We start from the raw sequence: 23,750 nt of genomic DNA, 5'->3' as shown, positions 1-23,750 counted from the left end.
ACAATGTCTGTTACAAAGCAGGCATTTAAGGAATTGAATTACTGTCAAATCTGGGTCTAACACAAAGCAGGGAGGGAAAGTTAACACATAAGATAACAGAGTCAGAGTTCAAAAGTATCTTGACAGGCCAGAAAATTGGACTGTTTTGAAGAAGATGAAATTTAACATCCTAGACTTGGGTTCAAGAAATTGACCTCGCAGATATAAGATGGGAAAGGCATGGTTGGAGAACATCTTTTTTCAAGTAGATTTGGGAGTTTTAGTGAACAGTTAAGCTCAGTTTAAGTCCACAACATATTAAGGAAGACATAAAAAGTTACCTTGATCTTGAGCTACACTAAAAGAGACATCTCTTCCAAAAACAAGGACATGATAGTCCCCTGCTCAGACTAGGTCTCAAATACTGTGTTCAGTTCTAGGTGCTAAATTTGAGGAAGGACATTGATAAGTGGGAATGCATTCTAGGAAGGGTAACTAGAATGGTGAAAGACCTCGTCATTTCCATCCTAGAATCAATCGATTTCGCCCAGAGAAGAGATTTAGTAAGGGCATGATAACTGTCTTTAAATACCTGAAAGGCTATCCTATAGAAGAAAGATTATAATTTTTTTTTACCCCAGATGGCAGAAGTAGGAGTAATGGATAGAAATTGCAAAGAGGAGAATTGAGATTTGCTATAAGGAAAACAATTAGGGCTATCTGAGAGTACAAAGGGCTGCCACTGGCAATAATAAGACCCTACTCCTTAGAGGTCTCTAAGAAAAGGCTCCTCTTACCAGGTATATTGTGCTGGGAATTCTATTTGGGATATGGAATGGACTAGATGGTTGCTAAGATCTCTTCTAACTCTGAAATTCTGTGAAAGACTGAAAAACCTTTAAGATCCAAAGAATCTTTCATTTCAGGTACCATGACAGAAGCCGGGAGATATTTGGAAGCATATGCCCTTCAAATTGCACCACTAAGCACTGTCCTAGTCTCCCTATTTATAAGATTGGACCAAAAGAGAAATGTACCTATGGTAAAAAAAAAACAACAACTTTGTACAGTAAGACCCACATATAGAAAATATGTAACTCTATTGCCCTCTGTTTCCCAACCAGGGTATCAGTATATAATAGCACATCATGAAAGGATGGCTGTGTGTGTGTTCACAAAAGTCTTATAATGTCAAATGATGGGGAGTTTAAAGACAAATTACTTTTGAAACACTTGATTTAGTTCTAAAAGTCTTTATTAACTCAATTGTTTTAACTCTACTTTTCCATTGCAATAAAAATTAGTTTAAATTACCTTGTTTTAAAACTTCAAACAAAAAGCATTTCTTAAGCACAATCAAACATTTATGTCTTTGGCTGGGTCTTCTCCACCAATTTGCAAAGAAATGAGTATTGCATGGAGGCAGGGTGGGTGAATTGTTATGGCTTGATGTGTGTGGATAGGCAAATGATTAGACTAGTGAATGACAGAAAGGTGTAAAGGTCAATGAGACAGGGGCAAAATACACACACACACACACACACACACACACACACACACACACACACTCCCACTGTTTGTTGTGGTAAATGTATAGACTTTCCTAGACTGAAAAAGATTGAGTGCCTACAGATATTTCCAAAATAACATTCTGACTTTTAAGTATGCTTTATTTGAGTCAGGAGTCAAGAGCATGTGTGTGTGTGTGTGTGTGTGTGTGTGTGTGTGTGTGTGTGTGTGTGAACACACAGTTAAACTGGGATCAGTGAAACAAAAAGTGTGAATTTGTGACTGTCTACAGAATATTTGCACAAGACAGTGAGTTCTGTCACCAATACGATAGTACTCAATCAACCAGAGGAAATGTCCTGTTAAAACAGTCTAAATGAAGACTTCTCCTTCAAGAGAGAATTACATTACAATGAGATGGGGCAAAATATACCAGAGAGGGAACATAAGATTCACTGAACGTAACATATAATATTAGGAAGGTAACAATATATTAATGGTACCCAAATAACCTTTCAATCCCATAAGTAATTTGCAATTATATGTAGTAATTGCTAATAATTTCTGCTCATTAAATACTAATTAATCCTTTTGCTGAGTAATATTAGTTTAATTGACGTTCTACCCTTAAATAATTGTATTTCTTTTGTTGTAATTAAAATTACTAAGTAATTTGTCAGAAGCACTTACTATATTAAAATTCCATTAAATACAATTCAATAACAAAATCTATAGTTACAATAACCCAAATCATTCAAGGATCTCAAAGCGCTTTCTAAATTGCTCCCAGACATTAGAAGATTCCACTGATACCATGCAATTATTTCCTTGATAAACACAATTAACTACCACATTCAAGGAGAGCCAGTGAGATTACACACACACACCCACACACACACACACACACACACACACACACACACATACATACATACACACCCACACAAGCACACGCGCCCCCGCGAAACATATTACATATAGCTGAAAACTCCACCCCTTAGTATCTTGGGCAAAAGTAGTCCTGAGAGAGTCGTCCTTGGAGAGGATAAAGAAGAAAAAGGGCTAAGACTAGATTTATGTTTAGTTGAATGAAGAATCCATTTCTGTACCCTTTAGTGAGAATTTTCCTGAGGCCAAACCCAGAAATCTGTTTAAGAAATGTGATTTCTGAAGGACCTTATTAAGAAGTGCCCTTTGCAGGTTATGCTTGTCTCTAGGGCAAGAAGAAGGGGATGGAGGGGCTGAAAGAGAAGGTCATCTTCTCCCTCCCTCCCTCCCACCTTTCTCTGTCTCTGTCTCTCTCTTTCTGTCTCTCTGTGTCTCTGTCTCTCTCTGTTTCTCTCTCCCCTTTCCCCCTTTCCCCAACTCTATCCCTTCTCTTCCTCTCTTCTCTCCTCCCCCCTCTTTCTCTCCCCAACTGCTCTCCCTCTTTCTCTTGCTCCCCCTTCCCTCCCTCCCTCCCTCCTTCCCTCTCTTCCTTTCCCTCCCCTTCTTTTTTCTCTTGATATACATGAACACATACAGAAAGAAGTAAGTGCTTCTGTATGAATGTGCAAATATATATACATGGAGGGCGGAGGGAGTAGGGACTGTCTGAAATGTGAATCTTTTCAAGTCTGGCTCAGTTCAAAGCAATTGTTTCTCTCCAAAGCAATATAATATAAACTCCAGGGAAGTCCCTAGTAAAGAAACAGCCCTTGGGGAACACTGCAAGCTCAGTGAGTACCCAGATTGGGTTACAAAACCTAATGTGAATATGAAATGTTTTCATCAACTTATTTCTTAAAAATTCAATAAAAAGCAGAGGCTTTATTATTATTATTTAGATTCCAATCTCCCCTGCAGTGCTAGGAACACTAAGGCAGCTCTGCTAAGATAAGGGAATCTGGGGAGCAAAATGGAGAGGACACGCTGCAAGCAAAGGAGACACTTCAGACTTCATTGTCCACCCAGAGGAAAATGCAATTTGAAAAAAAAAAAAAGCTAATAACACAAATGCTGACAGCTCAGCAGGGCCTTTAAAACTTTCCATGTGAACTGTCTATGCCTTACATTAGAAACCTGGTGATGATTTCTGATTTTTAGAATCTGAGCTATTTTCTCTTAAGACTGACTCTTCTACTCCATCATTTTCATTAAACAAGGCAAAGCCATTCTCAGTCCTAGTCTCTGAAGAAAGCTTTTAACTCTCTGGTCTGATTGTATTTAAGCGTCCTCAAATGCACTCCCTACTTATTATTCTGGGTCCTTAGCTCTCCAAATTTCTGGCTCCAGAAGAACAAGGGTTGGCAGGAAACTCAGGGAAAATTGAGAAAGACACCAGGAGACCCAGAAAGGTGAAACTAGGGGATTCCGCCAGCAGGCTGGGGAAGGGAGGGAAAGAAGGAGGTAGCAGAAAGGTATTCAATTTTCTGAAGTCAGCAGGCCAAGGTCCCAGGAATAGATAGGGTAAGCCCAGAGAATCTACCTCCGGAGAGATTCTGTTTTCTAACACTCAAAGACAGCACAGGAAGCTACACATTCAGGTGGACTCCACAGGATCAATGCAGTATAAACTAGAAATAGATGAAGGGGGGATGACAAGCCTTAGAAAGAGACAAGCTTTGCAGACCCAATAAGAACACGCAAGGGGCGCTGTATTGGAGATAGCTGGGGAGCATTCCTCATTAAGAAATGGCAATCAGGAGTTTAGCTGAAATGCTTATTGACTGACATCCCCAGGTACATATATGGATAATTTCTATTAGAGTCTATGTCTATTTGTGACCTCATCAGTGATGACCATGGCCTATGGATCTAGTAACATCAGAGTAATAATCTCCAGAAATCCAGAGTTATTGATTTAAACATACTTAGCCAAAGCTAATTGTCAAAACTATGACTAAGGTAGAGGTGATTGGGGCTCTGACTCAGGGCACTCACTTCCCATAGCTGGGCTGCGGACTTCCTTCCCATAGTTGGGCTGTGGACTTCCTTCCCATAGTTGGGCTGTGGACTTCCTTCCCACAGTTGGGCTGTGGACTTCCTTCCCACAGCTGGGCTGTGGACTTCCTTCCCATAGCTGTCTTCTAGTTCTCTGTCCCCATCCCAGATCCCTCACACAGTCCTATGGCGCCCTTCTCCCAGGACCTATCATCTACCACTACCAGGTTTCCATTCTTGTGCCTGGTGAAATTTCAGGGGTACACAATGCTTAGGGAACAACACACCTCACTGAGATTGTTTAGTGTATTGTTTAGCTCTTTGGATAATATCAGGACACTTTTAGCTGAAGACTGGACCCAGATGGATTTTGACTTACACATACCACCACCACCTCCAGTTGAATTTACCCAGGATACAAAAAGTCATATAGCTATAGTAATTATGTCACTTCTTTTTGAGGAGTAATTCAACCTTAAACAAGGAAATTGGTTCATATGAGAGGAAATGATGGTGTCTCCACCACAGAACCCACATCCTTCAGGAGATGCTCCCACTCATTCTTCTCTCTGTCTATCTCTTTCCCCCTCTTCTTTCTCTGTATCTATCTTTGCTCTCTCTGTCTACTGTCTCTGGTCTCTGTGTCTGTCTGTCTGTCTGTCTCTTCATAAACAATGTATATTCCAACCAGCAAAGCCTCCAAAGCCATAAATATTTTAGTGAAGAAGCAGAATTAACAACCTCTAGATTTCTGGGGATCATTATTGGCTATCACACTGTATCCACCAAAACACCCTTAAACAGTCATACCTCACATACATGGATCTAGTGTTACTAGATCAATTAGCCACGGCCATCACTAGTAAGGTGACAAATAGACATAGACTTTAATAGAAATTATCCATATATGTAGTGGGGGTTGTCAGTCAATAAGCATTCAGGCTAAACTCCTGATGACTGTTCCTTAATGAGGAAAGGAGGGCCACAAGGTCTATATCCAAGACTTGACTTTGATCAAGACTTCTTTCCACTGAATAACACTTTCACAGTGAATGCAGATAGCAAAGAAACCTATTTATCCAACTTATTCAATACAAATAGAAGTCAGAAAAAAAGTATAAATATGAGAGTACGTATCAGATAATAGAGTGGAAAGAGCTGTCTCATTAAGAATGAGGTAACTCAGATAAACCAAAAAAGAGAGTCCAGATCCTATTCAGTTTCGGTACTTACACCTAGCTGTGCTCTGGGGATCTCCTCTCCTCTCCTCCTCATCCCCCCAGCTTTTCAGCTTTCTTTGGTGCGGCGTCTTCGCCTATTAGGTTGTAAGCTCCATGAAGGCAAAGACTGACTTTCTTTTTTTCATATTTGTATCCTCGGTGCTTAGCACAATGCCTGGTGCATAGCAGGTGCTCAACAAATGCTTCTTGGCTGACTAGAAAATTATCCTAGGTTACTAACTCAGGCCAGACTTAAATAAGACAACAGATAGTGACAGAAAATGGGTCTTTTTATCTGCATAGGTTTTTCAGTAATAGAACTGAAGGAAGGAAAGGGAGAAAGGAAGAAAAAGAAAAAGAAAGAAAGAGAAAGGAAGGAAGAGAGAGAGAAAGAAAGAGAGAGAGAAAAAAGAGAGAAAGAAAGGAAAAGAAACAGAGAAAGAAAGAAAAAAGAGAGAGAGAGAAAGAAAAAGAAAGAGAGAAAGAAAGAAAAAGAGAGAGAAATAGAGAGAGGAAGAAAGAAAGAGAGAAAGAAAGAGAGAAACAGAGAAAGAAAGAGAGAGAAACAGAGAGAAAAAGAGAGAAAGAGAGAGAAAGAAAAAGAGAGAAAGAGATAGAGAGAAAGAGAGAGACAGAGAGAAAGAAAGAAAGACAGAAAGAAGACAGACAGAAAGAAAGACAGACAGACAGACAGACAGACAGAAGAAAGAAAGAAAGAAAGAAAGAAAGAAAGAAAGAAAGAAAGAAAGAAAGAAAGAAAGAAAGAAAGAAAGAAAGAAAACACTTCTTGGAAGACAAATACAGCCTTTTCTCATATGTCAAATGGAGGTGCCTACAAGGATGCATCTGTTTGATTGGAGCACAAGCCTTCACGAGCCAGGGACCAGATCTCTAATCAACTTGGCCAACCCATTGAAAATGCCACTGAATAGCAGCTCAACTAACCTTAAGCCTAGAGGATCTGAATTCTCTACACAGATTAGGCTTTTTAAAGACATCAGATCTGATGACTTTATTATTCTCTGTACTGAAAAATCTGCCCATTAAATGCTTTCTTTTGTATGCTAGAGTCAGCAGATGGTTGTAGGGGTTTTTTTGTTTTGTTTGGGGTGGGGGGGGGAAGAGCTTGAAGATGATTAATGATCAAAGCAAGGGGGAAAAATTTCAGTAGATTTCTGCTGGTTTTCTTTAGACTTAAAATGGGGGGAATGGATTATTCAAGCTTAATTAATGTTTTTTCTGCAAAGGAAATGAAAAGCCTTTAATTCATAGGGATTTTTGTAAGTTCGTTACCAAGCTATCATCTTCATCAGTGGAAACTAGTGTGTGTGCTTTTTTCTTTATCTCCTCAGGTCTGTACATGATCTCATCTGTTTCCCTGAGTCTCTAAGAAGTCTGAGTCTCTAAGAAACTGGCTAATCATATTGGTGAGGGATAAGCTGAGTTGAGAAGGAAATGGGAGCTGTAAAATATTTGAGCAAAAGATGTTTGATGCTCCTTTGGACTTCAGTAGTTTCTCTAGCGAAGTACCCAACCAAATTTGGGGCTCTTAGTAAAAACAATTTGTCCTTTCACATTCCCAAATCCAGACATAGTGTTTTGTCTAAAGGCAAAGACTTGTATGAAATGATGCAAAGTGAAGAAAGTAAAGCCAAATGAACAATAGACATCTCGACTACACTATATAAAGGAAAACACTGCTGTTGTTATTTGTACTTCATTCTCAAAGAAGACCATGACATCAGGGAGCTAATGCCATGACATGCAAGTGAATTGGATCTAAGTGAGGGAGGCTGTGCAATGTCACCAGCCTCATCTTCTCCGGAGCCCTCCGGGTCCAGTGGCCAGATAAAATTTTAATGAAGATTCCAGGATAAAACATACATTCCCTCCACTAGATAAAGCGATAAGGGAACTCCAGGTGCAGAATTTTGCAGATGCTATTAGATGTGGTGGAAAGGGAAGGGAACAAACATTTATTAATGTGTGCCAGGCACTGGGCTAAGCCATTTACAAACAATAACTCATTGGAACCTCATCATAACCCTGGGAGGGAGGTACTGTTGTTATCTCCATTTTACACTTGAAGAAACTGAGGCAGACAGAGGTTATGTGACTTGCCTAGGGTCCACACAGCTATTACATTCCTGAGTCTGGATTTGAACTCGGGTCTTCCTGACTCCAAGCACAGTTCTCTATCCACTGCACCACCTAGCTGCCTCAGTATGGTTGCTTTTTCAAGTCAGCATTGCTTAATTATTTTTCTTTTGTAATAAGGAAGGTTCTGACCAATTTAATGAGTCAACTTAATGAAAATACAGCTGAGTCTTGAAGGAAACCAGGAAATGGAAAAAAGGAAGAAGCCTATTCCAGGCATGGGGGGGTGGGGGTGGTCGGGGGACGGGGGGGGGGGAGGTTCAGTGAAAAGGCACAGAATAGAGTTGTATGCAAGAAATAGCAAGAAGGTTAATGGACCATAGAGTATATGGGGGGAAATAAAGTATAACAAGCCTGGAAAGGTAGGAAGAGGGCAAAGTATGAAGCCCAACAGAAGATTTTCTATCTAGTCCTGGAAGTAAGAGAGCTACTGGAGTTTACTGAGGAGAAAAGTGATGTGTCAGACCTGTTTTTTAGGAAGATCCCATTGGCACTGGGTGGAGGGCAGAGGCTTGGGGAATGGGGAGAGACTTGAGGATACAAAAGGATATCCTTAAGATGGCCCCAGGTGTGAGATGACAAGGGTCTCCACTCACAAAGCACCAAGGTGGTGTCTAGTGAGGGGACAGAAGGGGACATATACAAGAGATGTTATGAGGGTAAAAATCACTGGGCTGGACAACAGATCGTATATTTGAGGTGACTCTGAGTGAAGAGTCAAGGTTGGAGTTCAGTGAGTGAGAGGATTCTAGTGTTCTCCACAAAAACAGGGCACTTCAGAAGAGGGAAGGGTTTACAGGAGAAAGATAATAAGATCTGATTTGGACATGTTGAGTTCAGATTGTCTACAGAACACCCAGTCTGATGTGTCTAATAGGGGGAAATAGATCTGGGAATCATAGCATTGAGATAATTGAATCCATGAGAGCTGATGAGATCACCAAGCAAAATAGTTATAGAGGGGGCAAAAGAAGGCTAAAAATAGAACCTTGGGGGACACCAACATTTACTGGGTATGTCCTGGGTGAAGATCCAGCAAAGGAGATGGAGAAATAGGGGTCAGACAGGTAGGAGGGGAGCCAGAAGAGAGCAGTGACACTAAAACCTACAGACTACCTATGGTCATTCATTCAACTAACATTCATTGAGAGTCAGCTAGGTGGCGCAGTGGATAGAGCACAGGACCTGAGTTCAAATGTGACCGCAAATACATAATACTTACTAGCTGTGTGACTCTGAGCAAGTCACTTAACCCTAATTGCCTCACTGAAAAAATATTTTAAAAAGAGAGAGTCAGCTCTGTGTCAAAGGCATTGTAGAGGAAAAAAGGAAGTAAAAGACATAGTTCCTACCCTCAAGGCACTTACACTCTAATTCATGTAGAATTAGGACTAGAACCCAGGTTTTTTGATTCCCAGGTCAGTGTGCTTCCCAATGTATCACAAGCAAATCATATAAGACCTAAAAGGAAAATAGACAGAATGTCTAACTGGATACATTTGATCTAAGCCTCATAACAAATGTCATGGAATGAGGTCCTTGTGAATAGAGGCAAACCAAGCCTCATTCCTCTGCTTCTCAGCACAGGAGCCAATGCTTAGCCTTCTGATCCTCTTCAGTACCTGGGCTGGTATTGTAAGCAGGGCTTTACTGCTGGCTCAGCACGTGGCACTCGGCACTCAATTACCCTCTTCATCATGGAGCATTAGGCTGGCAGGGCTGCTCAATGTTACCTCCAGGTCTCAGTTACCCAGCTGTTTTTGCAGCTCGGGAGGCGCTGCTAGAGCTGAACAGCTGGGCAGGTGAATGAGCCATTCACAGGAGGCAGGTGCCGCGGGTTCTGGGATGTGCCTGAGTGTTTCCTCTCTCCCAGCCATTTGTCACCTGCTTCTTTGCCTCCACCCTCCCCTGCCCCCAGCCAGAGGACAGACTCAGGGATGGTTTGCTACTGGCGAGCTTGACAGCCCAACAGTTTGCTAATGATGCTGAGCTGTCTCTTTGAAGATTCCACTTCTTTGGGAGCTCCAGAACTGAATGAGTGATCAGAGACATCCAGGGACCCTTAGGCCCCGAGAAGAGCTGATACTCACCATGCTGGTTCATGATGATGGAGTCCTTCGTCACTGGTGTCTCCGAACTCCCTCTTCTAACACTGTCTTATGGCTTGATTCCAAAGTGTGTATCAGACAGCCAGCTTTTTTCTGCTCTGATTTCCTCCTATTCCATCATTAGCACAAAGAGAAAATCCTAGAAGATTTGAAACAAAGTGTTTCAAAATACCTGATGGAAAAACATCCCCAAAGCAAAGGCAATGCTTATGAAAGACATATTTTCCAGCCCATTATAAGACTCCCCCTATGGGTGACTCAAGGGCAGAAGCAATGTGTACAGTAGGAGCCATTAGAGATTACTGATAGGATGATTAAATGGCCACCTTGTGTCTAAACCCCAAACATGGAATTCTTGAGGTTTCCATTGAATATAGAATTAGAACTGGAAGGGATCTTAGAGACTAGTTAGTTCAACCCCCTCATCTTAGAGATGAAGAAATTGAGGCTTGTGGAGGTTAAATGACTTGCCCAGGATCACACAAATTACCTACAGCAGGGCTTGAATTTGAACCTCGGACTCTACAGCCAGTATCTTTTCCACTGCATCAGACTAAATGTGGTTCATGTAGCTGCCTCTCTGATGAGTAATGTTTTGGACTTTGGCACTTACTAATCTCCTACAGTTGATAGCTGTAGGAATAAGTAGCTGCCTTCTTGGTTGAAGTCATGAGGTAAAGACAGTGTAAATGTATTTCCACAAACCTTTAACACCAACCACCTGCCCTATGCTCACATCTCCTTCCTCTGAGCTCATAGCACTCTCTGTATCATTCATTTGGCAATTAATCATGGAATGCCTTGGGGTGTCTTGAGCGTAGTTATATCATGGTGTTGTTGGACTAATTCATGTGTGTGCGTCATGTTTCTCCAACTAGAGTATAAACTCCTTAAGGACAGACCAATATCTCTGTCTCGCAATACACTTGGCAAAATTCTTTGAACGTGGTGGGACTCAATAAATATTTGTTGACTGATTTATTAAATTATCTAATTGAGAAATAAAAACAGCTCTTTCCCAACACTATATCTAAGCATTTGGCAATTACACTCCCTTTTGGTTTTAAAATTAGCTATAAGATGTATCCATAATGTTTGAAAATGAGAATATCAGGGTCCATAGAAAAGTGAGGAACATTGATTGCAGATTGAAGCATACTTTTCCTTTTTTTATTTTTCTTGGGGTTTGTGTGTGTGTGTGTGTGTGTGTGTGTGTGTGTGTGTTTTTTTTGCACCATGGCTAATATGAAAACATGTTTTGCATGACTTAATATAATCAATATCATATTGATTACCTTCTCAAAGGGGAGGGGAGGAGAAGGAGGGAGGGAGAGAATTTGGAATTCAAAAAATGAATATTTAAAATTTTTTATGTAATTAGGAAATATTTAATGAAATAAAAATATTTTTAAAAAGAAAAAGTATAACATCTGCTTTGCTGCGGCAGCCTAAGGACCATGGGACTTTCCCATCAGACTTACAACTGAAACCTTCCATATGTGCTATCTCCCACATTAGGATGTGAGTTCCTAGAGAGCAGGGGCTGTCTTACTTTTCTATTCTTATCCTCAGCACTTAGCACTGTACTTTGCACATAGTAGGAACTTAATAAATGCTTTTTTCATTTATTTGTTCATTCATTTATTCAATCCCAGCATATATTCTCTGTTGCAGCCATGATGGTGCTGGTTTCCTCACTGACTCCCCTTCGTTCCTATGTTGATAACTGTGTTTTTCTTATGAGGCTGTGGATCTCTTTTCACACTTCTATCTAAATTCTAGCAGTATTTCGAGATACAGATCAAATGGCACTTCCTGCATAAAACTTTTCCCACTAGAGTCCTGCCAAAGTTCCATTCCATTTCGGTTCATTGCTTCCCATAAACATTTACTACTGCATCGCCCCCTTGTAGCGTCCTTCCTTGGGGAATGCTCCACCAGCATTCCCGTCGAGGGCATGGAGTTCCTCCTCTGCCAGTTTAGAGCATGAATAGATTTTCTCTGCCTACTTCCATCTGACTTCAGACCCCGACTGGTTGCTGAGCTGGAAAAGCTGATGATTGAGGATCCCACACCTGCTAAAAGATGGCCTGTCTAGGCAGCTCTCAAAAACCAAGATGTGACTTTAGTGGGAAGTGGGAGGGAGGAAGAAGGAAGGATGGGTCCTCCATACCCAAAGATAACGGAGATTCCACTGGTCAGGCTTGTGCCAGAGGCCTCTGGCTCCCTGTTTTCTGCTTCCTTTCCTCTAGCAATGTTTGAACATAACAAGACCCTGGAAGGCAGGTGAGCGCTAGCAACAAGAGCAGCATTGACCCCAGGGATTACAGTTGCAGCAGCAGTGGTAGAATTGGGCTTTTGAGTAGGAAAGCACTGACATCAGAGAAGGAGGTCCCCAGAAAGATAATTTGATCTAGTGATTTAACACATACAATGGCTTTTATGGATGTATTTCATTTAATCCTCACAACAACCCTGGGTGGTAGATGTTATTATTGTCCCCATTTTACAGATGAGGAAAGTAAGGCAAACAAAGGTTAAACAATATGCCCAGGGTCATACAACTAGCAAATGTCTGAGGCCAGATTTGAACTCAGGCCTTCCTGATTCCAGATCCAGTGCACTATCCACTGTGCTACCTTTTGTTGTCCTCAGTCACTTTTCAGCCATCTCCGACTTTTCGTGACCCCATTTGGGGTTTTCTTGGTAAAGCCACTGGAGTGGTTTGCCATTTCCTTCTCCAGCCCATTGTACAGATGAGGAATTGAGGCAAAGTTAAGTGACTTGCCCAGGGTCACACAGCTGGTAAGTGTCTGAGGTCACATTTGAACTCATGGGCTCCTGACTCCAGGGTTAGCACTCTATCCACTGTGCCATCTACCTGCCCAAAGATGATTCCTCTTACTGTTTGATCAGACTGTGTCAAGTGGAGTGAGGTAGGAACTAGATAACTAGTAATCTTGCACAAAATTGTGTATGTCCCAACAAGGCTTAAACGTTACCCTCCCTTGTCCTAGTACTTGTACAAATGGATTCTATTATTAGCATTCTACGATTCTTTATTGCTTACTATTCCCTTTTCTATGTGGGAACAGACTACCTGCTCCATCTCTAATTCATGTTTGTACCTTGAGTACCCTTCTGTTCTCTCCCCTCATTGATTCCTTCTCAGGTAGTTGAGCTAGAATGTTCTCTCCTCTCTGCTTGTTCAACTCTCCCCACTTCTCAATCAGATCCCTAGTTTTTATATAGGCTCCACAAAGTGCCCTTCACCCAGTCAGAAGGGTCACAACTAGTTGAAATGTCTTCACCTAATTTAAGGAGCTGCTTAGGCTTTGTTCACAGCTAATGAATAATCACCTAATTAATGTATTAGGGCTTAATGGGGGTGGGACGGTTTCTGACCCTACCTTAATACTTGTATATGTACAAGTTTTTGCCTACCCCCCAAAAAAGCAAGTTCCTTGAAAACAAAGATTATTTCATTTTTATTTTTGTTTCCTTATTGGTTACCAGGCATTTGATAAATACTCGTTGATTGAACGATCTTATATTGTTCTCTGTTCCATGTACATCTTCTTTCTCTAGCAAGGTTATAAGGTCCTCAGGATCAGAGCCTGAGTCTTATTCTTATCTCGGGTTTTTTTTTTTTTTGTTGCTGTTGAGTTATTTCAAACATGTCCGACTCTTTGTGTCCTCATCTGGGGTTTTCTTGACAAAGATACTGGAGCGATATCCCTGATTAGTCCATGCCCTTCATCATCAGCTCCAGCCATATAGGGCTGCATCATCAGATGCAGAAGCATCTTCTCATCACTTGGAGCTAAAAGGTCTTCCAATAAATGGATGGCACTGCTATTGGAAGCTGCTGACAATGTGCTGTTTATTAATTACAATTACAAGGACCTATTCAGCCCACAAAGTAGAACTGCCTCTAACTGATGACTACAGTGTTCAGTTTTCACACTTCAAGGCTCAAAGCAGGGCCAGAAGAACAGGAAAGAAACAGAAGGTGAAGGTGAAGGGCAAAGAAAAGAGACTGGCAAATTGGCAAGGATGGCCCCATTGTTAAGGTTGTTTAGTCATTTTTTTCAGTCATGTCTGACTCTTCATGACCCCATTTGGGATTTTCTTGGCAAAGTTAGACACTGGAGTAATTTGCCATATCGTTCTCCAGCTCATTTTACAGATGAAGAAACTAAGGCAAACAGGGTTAAGTGACTTAACCAAGGTCACGCAGCTAATAAATGTCTAAGGCCAGATTTAAACTCAGGAAGATGAGTCTTCCTGACTCCAAAACCCAGGCCCTCTATACACTGCCCCACCTCACTGCCCTAATTGTTGTTAAGGTAGCATGTATTGCTGAAGAAATTGTGTGTCTGTAGGTACCTCTTGTAGCAAGAGTCTGACACACTGACAGGCCTGGTGGTCCAGTGGACCTGGGAGACAGGAAACACTAGCTATGGTTTAAGCTCTGCCTACCACAGGCTGTGTGGGCTTAGGCAAATCACTTTCCCCTTCTGTTCTTTAGTTTCCTCATTTGTCAATTGGAAATTACATCTGGCCTTGCTTTACCAGGTACCAGATCAAGAGACTGATGCTATTAGTTCCAGCTCTTAATTTTATAGTGCTTCACAGTTACAAGGCACTCTACCTTCAGAATCTCCTCTGAGCCTCACAATCACCCTATGAAATGGGCAAGATAGGCATTGTTATTGTAAGGGGAGCAATCAGAGGAGTCCCATGATCTGCTGGAATGGAGACTGTGGGGTTGGCAGCGTCCATGGGCCATTGCAGGAATGAGCCTGTACCCAGACCTTTGTTGGGGGTCCCATTTGCTCTGGCTTAGTGCTAAAGGGCTTGTGCTTTGACTTGATAGAGTAGTTCCTTTTAAAAAAAAAAAAGAAGAAAGAAAAGAGCTAAACTGTGAAGGAAGCTTGGGATTTGAAGAAGTGAGGATGGGGAAGGGAGTGCATTCTAGGTTTGAGACACAGCCTGTGCAAAGCACTGAGAATGAAGAGAGACTAGCACGTGTAAAAGAAAGCACGAAGGCCAGTCTGGCTGAAGTCCAAAGAATTTTTATCATATTCTGCAATATATAATAAAATTTGGGAAGACTTAAATCTTGTAATCTCTTAGAAAGTGAAACCTAAGAGCAAAAGGAATGACCTCAACTAACAGGTTGCATTGATTCACTGGAGCAGGGATTCTCTCTTTTTTTTTTTCATTCTATGACAAACTTGCCTGGATGCCCACTTGTTCTTCATTCAGACATGCTTCTGGTCTAGCTAGCTGTACTTCTCTCTCTCTCTCTCTCTCTCTCTCTCTCTCTCTCTCTCTCTCTCTCTCTCCCTCTCTCTCTCTCTTTCCCTCTCTCTCTTTCTTCTCTCTTTCTCTCTCTCTCTCTTTCTCTCTCTCCCTTTCTCTCTCTCTCTTTCTCTTTTTCTATTTCTCTCTTTCTCTCTCTCTCTGTCACACACACACACACACACACACACACACACACACCACACACCCCACCACTACCATGCCCAGTTCCTCTGTCTAGTCATATATCTTCTGCAAGGACACATGTTTATGGGGAAGGTAGGATGGAGTACAGAATAGTCATGGTCTTGGAACAAGTAAAACTTGGATTGAAATCCCACCTCCAATACTTACTAGCTGTGTTTCTGCGGAGAGGTCGTTAACCTCTCTAAATCTCAGTTTCCTTATCTGCAAAATGGAAGTGAAAAACTCCTATAACACCTACGTTGTAAGACTTCATGGAGATGTTTATCTGAAATACTTTGTAAACTTTGAAGTTATATATAAAAATTCATTGACAAAGAATGTGGCATAGTGAATAGAGAGCTGACCTCAGAGTCAGAAAGACCTGGGGTCCTTCTACCTCTGACAAGGGGTGGTTGTGTGACCCTAGGTAAGTCACTTAATGTCTCTGTGCCCCAAAAGAGTGCAGAACTCAAAGCAAGTGATAGAAGATGGATATGGACAAATCTAGGCTAAAACTAAGAAAAACATTTCCTGATGATTAGTGCAAACCCAAAGTGGAAAGAGCTGCTTTATTAAAGGTCTTTAAGAAGAGAATGGATGGGAGAAAGTTCTGGGAAAATTGTGGAGTAGGTCAGAAAATTCCAAGTTGTCAAGATTTTCCTCCACAAAAGAGACAAAACAGTGCCTCAGGGCAAACATAGAGGGTAAAAACAAATAAGAGAAGAGGCAGAACAGGAAAAGATCTGAAGAAAAATCCCCAGGATGAGATCTGGTCCTTGTGAAGCATAAACACCTCTAGGCTGGGGACTGCTTAAACAACAAGCAGAAAGCCCTGGGGTTAGCTGGGAGGAGAGGCTGCCTCAGATCCAGCCACCGGGACTTTTAGCCTGGGAACAGTGAGGGCAGTTGGGCATCTGAGCTGGGGAAGATCTAGGAAATCTCTACTGACAAAGAAAGCCAGACCCAGCTGTGCTGCAGAGATGTGATGGGGGCAAGATGGAACCAGCACATGCCTGGTGAGTGCAGAAGCAGTGGGGCAGGTATGCTGGCTGTGGGCACTTATAGGAGGCTAGAGGTCTTGATTTTGGTTCCAGGCCTGAGGGGAGAAGCAAAGAAGGATCTAAGGCCAGAGGCACAATCCCCCCCATTCCCCAGGATTAGAAATGATTACAAAAATTAAGCTATTACAAAAAAAAATGCCGAGGCAAAGGCATAGAGAGTTACTACAGGAATAGAGAAGACCGGGGTTTGTCTTTAGAAGATGATAGCGAAGCAAAAAAACACCCTTCTACCCCAAAGAACAATGTCAAAAAGTCATCTGCCCAAAAAGAATTCATAGAAGAACTTTAAAAAGAGACTTTAAAAATCAAATGAGGGAGATTGAGGAAAAACCTTTTTAAAATGAAAACAATCCAAGAAAAACAAGTAGATTATGAAGAAAAAAAAAAGTCAATCGATTGTAAAAGGAGATCCTGAATCTTAAGGAAGAAAATGACTCCTTGAAAATCAGAATTGAGCAAGGGGAAGCTAATGAAGAGATCAAGAAATAATACAATAAAATGTAAAGAATGAAAAAATAGATGAGAATGTGAAATGTCTCCTAAGAAAGAGAACTGATCTGGAGAACAGATCAAGAAGAGAAAACATAAGAATAATCAGACTACTAGAAAGCTATGATCAAAAAAAGAATCTTGATACAGTAACAAAGGAAAGCATTAGACCAAGAGAGGAAAGAAGAAATAGAAAAAAATCCGCCAATCACCACCTGAAAGAGATCCTACAAGGAAAATCCACAGGAATATTATAGTCAAATTCCAAAACCCCCAGCTCAAGGATAAAATATTATGAGCAACAAGAAAAAACAATTTACACATGGTCGTGCCACAATTGGAATCACAAGAGACCTTTCAGTGGCAACACTGAAAGACCACAGGTCTTGGAATACTATACATTGAAGAGCAAAAGAGAACTGGGGTTCCAGCCTAAAATATCATACCCAACAAAATTAAGCATAAGCCTTAATGGGGGGAAAAATGGATATTTAATGAATTGTCAGACTTTCAGGACTTTGTTTAAAACAAAAAAACAACCCTGAACTTAACAGAATGTTTGACATGCAAGAGCCCAGAGAAATATAAGGTGCATACCAAAGACTGATTACAAGGGACCCAATGAGAGGACAGACTGTTTACCTTTCACGTATGTAAAATGTAAAACGCATGTCTAAGATCGTCACTAGTAATTGGGTAGTTCATAAAAAAGATCAAGGTAGACCTAAGCATGAAATGACTTCAAAAAGTAAAACTGTTCAGAAACAGCTAAAAAGAATAATTATCTTATACAAATGAGGTGCAAGAGGAAGAAACGGTACAGAGGAGTTAGATGGGGGAGGGGCACTGTTAGTTCTGGAAACCTACTTTCACTGGGAATGGATTCAAGAGGGAACAATACATACACATCTAGAGGAGTATAAAAGTCTACTAAATTTAGAAAGAAATAAAACTCTAAGAGGTTAAGGATGGGGGAGAGGATAAGGGACAGATCTTTAGAGAGAAGGGTCAGAAAATAGATTGAAGGGCTATACAGAAAGGTATTTAGATTTATGGGAATGGGAGGCTAAGGGAGGGATCATTGAAGGTGGGGTAGGTTAAGTGATAGGAGGGCAAGCTAGGAGTTGGGAGGGATAGGAAATAAGAGATAAGCACACACATAAAAACAAAGATTAGGAGTAGAATCTCTTAGGGAAAGTATATGTTTATATATGTATTCGTCTATGTGTATATATGTATACTTGTATGTATATATCAATATCTATATGTAAATATATCCACATTTAGTTGTAGCCTTTAGGAAGAGGGGGAGGAAGGAGGAAAAAAGAACAGAGTAAAAACGTACGGCAGAGAACAAAAGAAAACTTAGAAGGAAGCAAAGAAAAGATGAATAGCTTTCAACACAATGTGTAGTATTTAATATACAGGCTTTCTTGAAATGGAAATTTATTGCTATATAGTTTGAATCCTCTCTTTCTGCTGTGCACATGACATGTTTTTTTCTTTTCTTGTTTTATATTTAAGTTTATAACATGTTTCTTTTTCTTTTCTTATTATGTATTTAAGTTGTAGTATGAAGTCTAAAATTTAAAAAAAAAGATTTAAAAAAAAAGAAGAGAAGAGACTAGATGACCATTTATCAGGAATGTTGAAATAGGAAAGAATTTTTGAGATTGGGTTATATTTGGTGGCCTCTGATGTCCTAATTCCAAAAGAAAAAAATCTGATAAAGTCAATTCAGATAGAATAAAAACAAAGAACAGACTGGGAAAAATCTTTGCTTTGACAAAGATAGGGACAGGCCTGTGATTTTAGTGGTATAATGAAGTCCCATTTAAGGAAACTCCCTCTCCCAGAGCAAAGAAGCACATTCCCTGCAAGTTATAGCCTTGGAGTGCTATCAGTAATTGGCCCAGGGTCACCCAGCCAGTACATGTAAGAGGTATGACTTGAACCCAGGTCATCCTGGCTCTAAGTCTAGCTCTCTCTTCACTGTTTCCAATATATTAGATGGTTCCGATACATACCTGACACCCCAAATATATAGAAATTAACACAAATCTATAAGTTACTCCTCAGTAGACTTATGGTCAAGGGACAGCAATAAAAGGCTTTCAAAGGAAGAAACACAAATGTTATATATATTCCAGAAAAGTGCTAAAAATTGCTAATAATCACAGACATGCAAAGTAACAAAAATCCACAGTGTCATCTTGTACCCATCAAATTTACAAAGATAATAAAAGATGTTCAGAATTTTACGTTGACAGGCACGTGGACAAAAACAAGCATGATAATCCATTGCTGGTTAAGCTGGGAATTGTTCCAACCATTTTGGAAATCAATCCGGAAATGATGCAAGTTACAAATTGTTCATACCATTTGACCCAATGACCCACTAATGGGTTTATATCTCCCAATGAGATTACTGACAGCATGAAATAAATTATCTAGATTTGTTATTCTTGGCCCCAGAAGACAGAACTAGAAACAATGGGTGAAAGTTGCAAAGAAATACACTTCGAGTTTAGATAACAGCAACTATAACAACAACCAAAAAAAAAAATTCTTAATAATTAGAGCCATCCAAAGGTGGAAAAAGTGCCTGCAAAGAGTCACTCTCACCAGAGATTTTTGAGTGAAATCTGGGTGGAATATTTTGGGAGGTTATGTTTTAAAGGAAATTATTTTTTATTATTTGTTGTATTAGAAGTTTTCACTACTTGAAATAATTTACAAAAAACTTTAGCAAAGTTGCAGGATATAAAATAAATCCACATAAATCATCAGCATTTCTATATATTACTGCCAAAGCCTAACAGCAAGAGATAGAAAGAGAAATTCCATTTAAAGTTACTGTAGACATTATAAAATATTTAGGAGTCTACCTGCCAAAACAAACCCAGGAACCATATGAACACAATTACAAAACATTTTTCACATAAAGAAAGTCAGATCTAAATAACTGGAAAAACATCAGTTGCTCATGGGTAGCTCAAGCTGATATAATAAAAATGACAATTCTACCTAAATTAATTTATTTATTCAGTGCCATACCAAACTACCAAAAACATTATTTTATAGAGTTAGAAAAAATAATAACAAAATTCATGGAAAAACAAAATGTCCAGAATATCAAGGGAATTAATGAAAAGAAATTCAAGGGAAGGTAGCTTAGCCATACCAGATCTTAAATTGTATTATAAAGCAACAAACATCAAAACGACTTGGTACTGGCTAAGAAGTAGAGTATTGGATCAGTGGAATACATTAGGTACGAAAGACACAGTAGTCAATGACTATAGTAATCTACTGTTTGATACACCCAAAGACCCCAGCTTCTGGGATGAGAACTCACTATTTGACAAAAACTGCTGGGAAAATTGGACAATAGTATGGCAGAAACTAGGCATAGACCAATGTCTTACACTGTATACCAAAATTTATTTATTTATTTTTAGTTTTCAACATTCACTTCCATGAGATTTTCAGTTCCAAATTTTCTCCCCATCTCTCCCCTCCCCCCATTTCAAGACAGTGTGCAATCTGATATAGGCTCTACATATGCATTCATATTGAACCTATTTTCACATTAGTCATATTGTAAAGAAGAATTAGAACCAATGGGAGACACCACAAGAAAAAAGAAACAAACAAGAAAAAAGAGAGATCAAATAATGTGCTTCAGATAGCCCTGAAGTCAGGAGGACTTGAGTTCAAATCTGGCCTCAGACCAAACACTTGACATTTACTAGCTATGTGACCCTGGGCAAGTCACTTAACCCCAATTGCCTAAAAAAAAATGTACTTCAATCTGCATTCAGACTCCATAGTTCTTCTTCTGGATGTGGACAGCATTTTCCATCATGAGTCCTTTGGAGTTGTCTTGGATCCTTATATGGCTGAGAGGAGATAAATCTGTCAAAGTTAGTCATCACACATCGTGGCTGTTACTGTGTACAATGTTCTCCTGATTCTGCTCACTTCACTCAGCATCAGTTCATTTAAGTCTTTCCAGGTTTTTCTGAAGTCTGTCTGCTCATCATTTCTTAGAGCACAATAGCATTCCATTACATTCATATACCACAACTTGTTCAGCCATTCCCCAATTGGTGGGCATCCCCTCAATTTCCAATTCTTTGCCACTACAAAAAGAGCTGCTATAAATATTTTTGTATATGTGGGTCCTTTTCCCATGTTTATGGTCTCTTTGGGATACAGACCTAGAAGTGGTATTGCTAGGACAAAGGATATGCACATTTTTATACCCCTTTGGGCATAATTCCAAGTTGCTCTCCAAAATGGTTGGATCAGTTCACAACTCCACCAACAATGCAATTAGTATTCCAATTTTCTCACATCTTCTCCAACATTTATCATTTTCCTCTTTTGTCATGTAAGCCAATCTGACAGGTATGATGTGGTACTTCAAAGTTTTTAAATTTGCATTTCTTTAATCAATAGTGATTTAGAGCATTTTTTCATATGACTATAGATAGTTTTAATTTCTTCCTCTGAAAACTGCCTGTTCATATTTTTGACCATTTATCAATTGGGGAGTGACTTGTATTCTTATAAATTTGACTCAGTTCTCTATATATTTTAGAAATGAGGCTCCTATCAGAGATACTGGTTGTAAAAATTCTTTCACAGTTTTTTGCTTCCCTCCTAATCTTAGTTGCATTGGCTTTGTTTGTGCAAAAACTTTTCAATTTTTTATAATCAAATTATTTTGCATTTCATAATGTTCTCTCTTTCTCTTATTTAGTCATAAGTTCTTCCATTCTCCATAAATCTGACAGCCACAATGTGTGATGACTACTTTGACAGATTTATCTCCTCTCAGCAACGCAAGGATCCAAGACAACTCCAAAGGACTCATGATGGAAAATGCTGTCCATATCCAGAAAAAGAACTATGGAGTCTAAATACAGATTAAAGTACATTTTTTTAAGGCAATTGGGGTTAAGTGACTTGCCCAGGGTCACATAGCTAGTAAATGTCAAGTGTTTGGTCTGAGGCCGGATTTGAACTCAGGTCCTCCTGACTTCAGGGCCAGTGCTCTATCTGAAGCATATTATTTGATCTCTCTTTTTTCTTTTTGGTTTCTTTTTTCTTGTGGTTTCTCCCATTGGTTCTAATCCTTCTTTACAATATGACTAATGTGAAAATAGGTTCAATATGAATGCATATGTAGAGCCTATATCAGATTGCACACTGTCTTGAGATGGGGGGAGGGGAGAGATGGGGAGAAAATCTCATGGAAATGAACGTTGAAAACTAAAAATAAATTAATTTTTTTAAAAATAGTATACAAAACCAAAAAAGAAGTTTTCTAAGACCACTGCCAACCACAGAATTTTGCATTAAAAATGTTCATAACAATACTATTTGTATTTTTTTAAGTTGAGAACAAATGGCCTACCCAATGATTGGGGAATGACTGAGCAAGTTGAGGAAATAAATGTGATGGTATATTACCGCACCACAAGGAATGACATATATAAAGAACTCAAAGAAATGTGTGAAGACCTTAATGAAGTGATGCAGAGAGAGAAGACAGCAGATCCAACAAAGCAATATCCACGATGACTAAAATAATATAAAATGAAGACAACTTTCAGAGGCACTAAGATATAGATAAACATAATGGGAAGAGCCATGCAAAATAAGCAGAACCCAGAGAACAATATACACAGTGACTACGACAGGGTAAATGAACAAATCACTAAAGGGAAGTCACTCTGCATAATGAAAAAACTTAATGAAGGTCCCAGGAAGAGGTTATGAAATGTACCTCCTCCCTGAGGGCAGAAAGTTAGCAGACTAGGACAGAACACTGCACACATCGTCAGATATAATGTCGTTATTGGTGGTTGTGGGGTTTTTTCTTAATTATTTTTCTTTGCCACAAGAATGTCTGGGATAGAGACGGGGAATGATTGTGATGTAAATGTTTGCAATGTAAAAATGAAATGTGTCAATAAAACTTTAAAAAATAAAGACAACATGTACTCATAAAAGATTTTAAGACAACAATGGACAACCTTCATACTAACCTACTAAAGTAAAAAAGTACTAACACTCTTAAAATGTAAGATTGCATTACTGTTACTCTCTTCTGTTTTGCTTCTCTTTTCTCTCTATATTCTCTCACTCAACGGTCTCATCAGCTCCCCAGTGAACCCAATTATCTTCTCTATACAGATGACTTTCATGTCTATATATCCAGCCCCAACTGCCTTGTTAATAGCCTTTTAGAAAAGCTCAATTGGATATCTCAAAACATCTCAAAACTCAGTATATCCTTCAAAACCCATCCTTCTTCCAAACTTCCCTCTTACTCTTGGGGGTGTCACTATCCTTCAATTCACCAAGGAGAGAAACCTTATTGTCATCCTTAACCCCTCACTTTGCTTGACCTACATATTCAACCAGTTGTCAGATCACGTGGCACTTCCTCTGGGACCACTTTCCCAACTTGCACTCACATTCACTGGTAGGGGTCACCAGAGGGCAGTTAATACTACTCTCCCTGGATTCTGGGGCGAGGTTCTAAGTTCTTCTCAATCCCGGAGGGGTTGGATTTCTAATATTGTTGCTCCTGAGCCCCACTGACACGTCCCATGTTTACAGTAACCCAGACAATCTTAACTAGATTTTAGTAAAAAACATTTACTCAGATGTAAGAATTTCCACCAAAACCTAGAGTAAACTATCCCGCAAATGCAGTATCCATGGGAAGAGTTCAGTGGTGGTGAGGCTCACTTGTGCAAAGCATATATGGCAAAGAGATGCTTCCCAGCTGCTGG

Source organism: Phascolarctos cinereus, unplaced genomic scaffold (assembly GCF_003287225.1).
Source record: "Phascolarctos cinereus isolate Bilbo 61053 unplaced genomic scaffold, phaCin_HiC Scaffold_3;HRSCAF=262, whole genome shotgun sequence".
Classification (NCBI taxonomy): Eukaryota; Metazoa; Chordata; class Mammalia; order Diprotodontia; family Phascolarctidae; genus Phascolarctos; species Phascolarctos cinereus.
Note: the sequence above shows the minus strand (reverse complement) of the source record.